This window comes from Anneissia japonica, unplaced genomic scaffold, assembly GCF_011630105.1.
Source record: "Anneissia japonica isolate Jap-2015-1 unplaced genomic scaffold, ASM1163010v1 scaffold13183_len11186_cov114, whole genome shotgun sequence".
Lineage (NCBI taxonomy): Eukaryota > Metazoa > Echinodermata > Crinoidea > Comatulida > Comatulidae > Anneissia > Anneissia japonica.
In genome coordinates, this window is record NW_022702486.1 from 4,110 (window position 1) to 10,734 (window position 6,625).

Sequence of the window (6,625 nt, forward strand, 5' to 3'; positions counted from 1 at the left end):
TAATAACTTCGACAAAATTTAGAAAGACCAGGAAAAGTAACATGGAGAATCCGGGCATTGATCCCGGTACCTCTCACATGCAAAACGAGCGCTCTACCATTTGAGCTAGTTCCCCTTCTAATTTGTAAAATACTGAGTAGCCCTAATATTTCTCACAAACTAAAAGACGCTCTACTTTATTTTCACCAAAGTAAGAGGCGCGCTGGAGAAAATAATGGAGAACCCGGGCATTGATCCCGGTACCTCTCACATGCAAAGCGAGCGCTCTACCATTTGAGCTAGTTCCCCTTTTTGAATTTGGAAGTACTAACTAGCCTAATGTTTTCAACAAAATATCAGACGGCTGGAGAAAATAATTTGGACAACCCAAGCATTGATTTCGGTACCCACTTCCCTCCCCTCCACCTGTAAAGCTGGCGCTCTACGAACAATTTACCCTTTTCAGATAAACAATACGAAGTAGCTGCATAATATTTTCAGCGAAATTTAGAAAGGCCATGAAATAACATTGAAAACCCGGGCCTTGATCCATTTGCCTATCTCAGATACAAAGCGACCGCTCTACCATTTGAGCAAGTTCCTCTTCTAAGTTTGTAAATACTCAGACTAGCCCTAATGTTTTTAACAAAGTAAGAGACGTCTGAAAAAAAAAATTAATATGGAGAACCCGGGCATTGATCCCGGTACCTCTCACATGCTAAGCGAGCACTCTACCATTTGAGCTAGTTCCCCCCTTCTCAGTTAAACAATACGGATTAGCTACATAATAACTTCGACAAAATTTAGAAAGACCAGGAAAAGTAACATGGAGAACCCGCGCATTGATCCCGGTACCTCTCACATACAAAGCGAGCGCTCTACCATTTGAGCTAGTTCCCCTTCTCAGTTTGAAATGTACTGACTAGCCCTTAACAAAGTAAAAGACGCTCTACTTTGTTTTCACGAAAGTAAGAGACGTGCTGGAGAAAATAATTGAGAACCCGAGCATTGATTACTGTACAATCTTTCCATCCCACCTTCCCACCCTACCTGTAAAGCTAGCGCTCTACGAACAATTTACCCTTTTCAGATAAACAATACGAAGTAGCTGCATAATATTTTCAGCAAAATTTAGAAAGGCCATTAAGTAACATTGAAAACCCAGGCATTGATCCCTTTACCTCTCTAACATACAAAGCGAGTGCTCTACCATTTGAGCAAGTTCCTCTTCTAAGTTTGGAAATACTCAGACTAGCCCTAATGTTTTTAACAAAGTAAGAGACGCCTGGAAAAATATTATTATGGAGAACCCGGGCATTGATCCCGGTACCTCTCACATGCTAATCGAGCGCTCTACCATTTGAGCTAGTTCCCCCTTCTCAGTTAAACAATACGGATTAGCTACATAATAACTTCAACAAAATTTAGAAAGACCAGGAAAAATAACATGGAGAACCCGGGCATTGATCCCGGTACCTCTCACATGCAAAGCGAACGCTCTACCATCTGAGCTAGATCCCCTTATAAGTTTAAATAGTACTGACTAGCCCTAATATTTTAACAAAGTAAAAGACGCTCTAATTTGTTTTCACCAAAGTAAGAATCGTGTTGGAGAAAATAATGGAGAACCCGGGCATTGACCCCGGTACCTCTCACATGCAAAGCGAGCGCTCTACCATTTGAGCTAGTTCCCCTTTTGAGTTTGGAAGTACTAACTAGCTTATTGTGTTCAACAATGTAACAGACGGCTGGAGAAAGTAATTTGGACAACCCAAGCATTGATCTCGGTACCCTCTTCCCTCCCCACCACCTGTAAAGCTGGCGCTCTACCAACAATTTCCACTTTTCAGATAAACAATACGAAGTAGCTACATAATATTTTCAACAAAATTTAGAAAGGCCATGAAATAAAATATAAAACCTGGGCATTGATCCCGGTACCTCTCACATGCAAAGCGAGCGCTCTACCATTTGAGCTAGTTCCCCTTCTCAGTATGGAAGTACTGACTATCCTTATGTCTTTAACAAAGTAAGAGACGGCTGGAGAAACTAATTTGGAAAATACGAGCATTGATAACTGTACAATCTTTCCATCCCACCTTCCCACCCTACCTGTAAAGCTGGCGCTCTACGATTACCCTTTTCAGATAAACAATACGAAGTAGCTGCATAATATTTTCAGCGAAATTTAGAAAGGCCATTAAACAACATTGAAAACCCAGGCATTGATCCCTTTACCTTTCTAACATACTAGGCGAGCGCTCTACCATTTGAGCAAGTTCCTCTTCTAAGTTTGGAAATACACAGACTAGCCCTAATGTTTTTATCAAAGTAAGAGACGCCTGAAAAAAAAAATTAATATGGAGAACCCGGGCATTGATCCCGGTACCTCTCACATGCTAAGCGAGCGCTCTACCATTTGAGCTAGTTCCCCCTTCTCAGTTAAACAATACGGATTAGCTACATAATAACTTCAACAAAATTTAGAAAGACCAGGAAAAACAACATGGAGAACCCGAGCATTGATCCCGGTACCTCTCACATGCAAAGCGAACGCTCTACAAATTGAGCTAGTTCCCCTTATAACTTTGAAAAATACTGACTAGCCCTAATATTTTTAACAAAGTAAAAGACGCTCAACATTGTTTTCACCAAAGTAAGAGACGTGTTGGAGAAAATAATGGAGAACGCGGGCATTGATCCCGGTAACTCTCACATGCAAAGCGAGCGCTCTACCATTTGAGATAGTTCCCTTCTCAGTTTGGAAGTACTAACTAGCTTAATGTTTTCAACAATATAAGAGACGGCTGGAGAAAATAATTTGGACAACCCAAGCATTGATCTCTGTACCCTCTTCCCTCCCCACCACCTGTAAAGCTGGCGCTCTACGAACAATGTCCACTTTTCACATAAACAATAAGAAGTAGCTACATAATATTTTCAACAAAATTTAGAAAGGCCATAAAATGACATATAAAATCCGGGCATGATCCCGGTACCTCTCACATGCAAAGCGAGCGCTTTACCATTTGAGCTAGTTCCCCTTCTCAGTTTGGAAGTACTGATTATCCTAATGTTTTTAACAAAGTAGGAGACGGCTGGAGAAAATAATTAGGAAAACACGAGCATTGATCCCTGTACAATCTTTCCCCTTCCCACCCTACCTGTATAAAGCTTGCGCTCTACGAACAATTTACCTTTTTCAGATAAACAATACGAGGTAGCTGCATAATATTTTCAGCAAATTAAATAACATTGAAAACCCAGGCATTGATCCCTTTACCTCTCTCACATACAAAGCAAGCGCTCTACCATTTGAGCAAGTTCCTCTTCTAAGTTTGGAAATACTCAGACTAGCCCTAATGTTTTTAACAAAGTAAGAGACGCCTGGAAAAAATTAATATGGAGAACCCGGGCATTGATCCCGTTACCTCTCACATGCTAAACGAGCGCTCTAGCATTTGAGCTAGTCCCCCCTTCTCAGTTAAACAATATGGATTAGCTACATAATAACTTCGACAAAATTTAGAAAGACCAGGAAAAATAACATGGAGAACCCGGGCATTGACCCCGGTACCTCTCACATGCAAAGCGAACGCTCTACCATTTGAGCTAGTTCCCCTTCTAAGTTTGAAAATTACTGACTAGCCCTAATATTTTTAACAAAGTAAAAGACGCTCTACTTTACATTCACCAAAGTAAGAGACGTGTTAGAGAAAATAAAGGAGAACCCGGGCATTGATCCCGGTACATCTCACATGCAAAGCGAGCGCTCTACCATTTGAGCAAGTTCCCCTTTTGAGTTTGGAAGTACTAACTAGCTTATTGTGTTCAACAATGTAACAGACGGCTGGAGAAAATAATTTGGACAACCCAAGCATTGATCTCGGTACACTCTTCCCTCCCCACCACCTGTAAAGCTGGCGCTCCACGAACAATTTCCACTTTTCAGATAAAAAATACGAAGTAGCTACATAATATTTTCAACAAAAATTTAGAAAGGCCATAAAATACCATATAAAACCCGGGCATTGATCCCGGTACCTCTCACATGCAAAGCGAGCGCTCTACCATTTGAGCTAGTTCCCCTTCTCTGTTTGGAAGTACTGACTATCCTAATGTCTTTAACAAAATAAGAGACGGCGGGAGAAACTAATTTGGACAACACGAGCATTGATAACTGTACAATCTTTCCATCCCACCTTCCCACCCTACCTGTAAAGCTGGCGCTCTACGATTACCCTTTTCAGATAAACAATAAGAAGTAGCTGCATAATATTTTCAGTAAAATTTAGAAAGGCCATGAAATAACATTGAAAACCCGGGCATTCATCCCTTTACCTCTCTTACATACAAAGCGAGCGCTCTACCATTTGAGCAAGTTCCTCTTCTGAGTTTAGAAATACTCAGACCCGCCCTAATGTTTTTAACAAAGTAAGAGACGCCTGAAAAAAATATTAATATGGAGAACCCGGGCATTGATCCCGGTACCTCTCACATGCAAAGCGAGCGCTCTACCATTTGAGCTAGTTCCCCTTCTGAGTTTGGAAGTACTAACTAGCCTAATGTTTTCAACAAAGTAACAGACGGATGGAGAAAATAATTTGGACAACCCAAGCATTGATCTCGGTACCCTCTTCCCTCCCCACCACCTGTAAAGCTGGCGCTCTACGAACAATTTCCAATTTTCAGATAAACAATAAGTAGTAGCTACATAATATTTTCAACAAAAATTTAGAAAGGCCATAAAATAACATATAAAACCCGGGCATTGATCCCGGTACCTCTCACATGCAAAGCGAGCGCTCTACCATTTGAGCTAGTTCCCCTTCTCTGTTTGGAAGTACTGACTATCCTAATGTCTTTAACAAAGTAAGAGACGGCGGGAGAAACTGATTTGGACAACACGAGCATTGATAACTGTACAATCTTTCCATCCCACCTTCCCACCCTACCTGTAAAGCTGGCGCACTACGATTATCCTTTTCAGATAAACAATACGAAGTAGCTGCATAATATTTTCAGTAAAATTTAGAAAGGCCATGAAATAACATTGAAAACCCAGGCATTCATCCCTTTACCTCTCTTACATACAAAGCGAGCGCTCTACCATTTGAGCAAGTTCCTCTTCTGAGTTTGGAAATACTCAGACCCGCCCTAATGTTTTTAACAAAGTAAGAGACGCCTGAAAAAACTATTAATATGGAGAACCCGGGCATTGATCCCGGTACCCCTCACATGCTAAACGAGCGCTCTACCATTTGAGCTAGGTAGCCCTTTTCTCAGTTAAGCAATACGGTTCAGCTACATAATAACTTCGATAAAATTTAGAAAGGCCATAAAATAACATTGAAAACCCGGGCATTGATCCCTTTGCCTCTCTCACATACAAAGCGACCGCTCTACCATTTGAGCAAGTTCCTCTTCTAAGTTTGTAAATACTCAGAAAAGCCCTAATGTTTTTAACAAAGTAAGAGACGCCTGGAAAAAAATTAATATAGAAAACCCGGGCATTGATCCCGGTACCTCTCACATGCTAAGCGAGCGCTCTACCATTTGAGCTAGTTCCTCTTTTGAGTTTGGAAGTACTAACTAGCTTAATGTTTTCAACAATGTAACAGACGTCTGGAGAAAATAATTTGGACAACCCAAGAATTGATCTCGGTACCCTCTTCCCTCCCCACCACCTATAAAGCTGGCGCTCTACGAACAATTTCCACTTTTCAGATAAAAAATACGAAGTAGCTACATAATATTTTCAAAAAAATTTAAAAAGGCCATAAAATAACACTGGAAACCCGGGTATTGATCCCGGTACCTCTCACATGCAAAGCAAGCGCTCTACCATTTGAGCTTTCCCCTTCTCGGTTGGAAAGTACTGACTATCCTAATGTTTTAAAAAAAAGTAAGAGACGCTCTACTTTGTTTTTACCAAAGTAAGGGACGCCTGGAAAAAATAATGGAGAACCCGGGCATTGATCCCGGTACCTCTCACATGCGAAGCGAGCGCTCTACCATTTGAGCTAGTTCCCCTTCTAAGTTTAGAAAGTACTGCCTACCCTAATACTTTTAACAAAGTAAGACACGCTCTACTCTTTGATTTTACTAAAGTAAAAGACGCCTGGAGAAAATAACATGGAGAACCCGGGTATTGATCCCAGTACCTCTAACATGCTAAGCGAGCGCTCTAATAATTGAGCTAGCTCCCCTTCTGAATTTGGAAGTACTGACTAGCTTAATGTTTTCAGCAAAGTAAGAGACGGCTAGAGAAAATAATTTGGGCAACCTGAGCATTGATCGCAGTACCCCCTCCACCTCCCCCACCTGTAAAGCTAGTGCTCTACGAACAATTTTCCTTCTCAGATAAACAATACGGAGTAGCTACACAATATTTTCATCAAAATTTAGAAAAGCCATAAAAAAAACATTGCAGACCCTGGCATTGATCCCTTTATTTCTCACAAACAAAGGGAGCGTTCTACAATTTGAGCTAGTTTCTCCTTCTGAGTTTGGAAATACTCAGACCTCAGCCCTAATGGTTTTTAACAAAGTTGAGACGCCTCAAAAAAATAACGAGAACCCGGGCATTGATCCCGGTACCTCTCACATGCTAAGCGAGCGCTCTACCATTTGAGCTAGTTCCCCT

The 6,625-nt window shown here is 41.1% G+C and overlaps 4 non-coding genes across 4 annotated transcripts; all 4 read right to left on the minus strand.

The window, feature by feature from the left end:
• Nucleotides 1-215: 215 nt before the first annotated feature.
• Trnaa-ugc lies at nt 216-288 on the minus strand. The gene has a single exon. It is a non-coding gene; the product is annotated as a tRNA-Ala (tRNA).
• Nucleotides 289-2,340: 2,052 nt separating this feature from the next.
• On the minus strand, nt 2,341-2,413 carry Trnaa-agc. The gene has a single exon. It is a non-coding gene; the product is annotated as a tRNA-Ala (tRNA).
• A 2,029-nt stretch (nt 2,414-4,442) lies between these two features.
• Trnaa-ugc lies at nt 4,443-4,515 on the minus strand. Its single transcript has one exon. It is a non-coding gene; the product is annotated as a tRNA-Ala (tRNA).
• A 1,424-nt stretch (nt 4,516-5,939) lies between these two features.
• Trnaa-cgc lies at nt 5,940-6,012 on the minus strand. The gene has a single exon. It is a non-coding gene; the product is annotated as a tRNA-Ala (tRNA).
• Between the last annotated feature and the right edge of the window lie 613 nt (nt 6,013-6,625).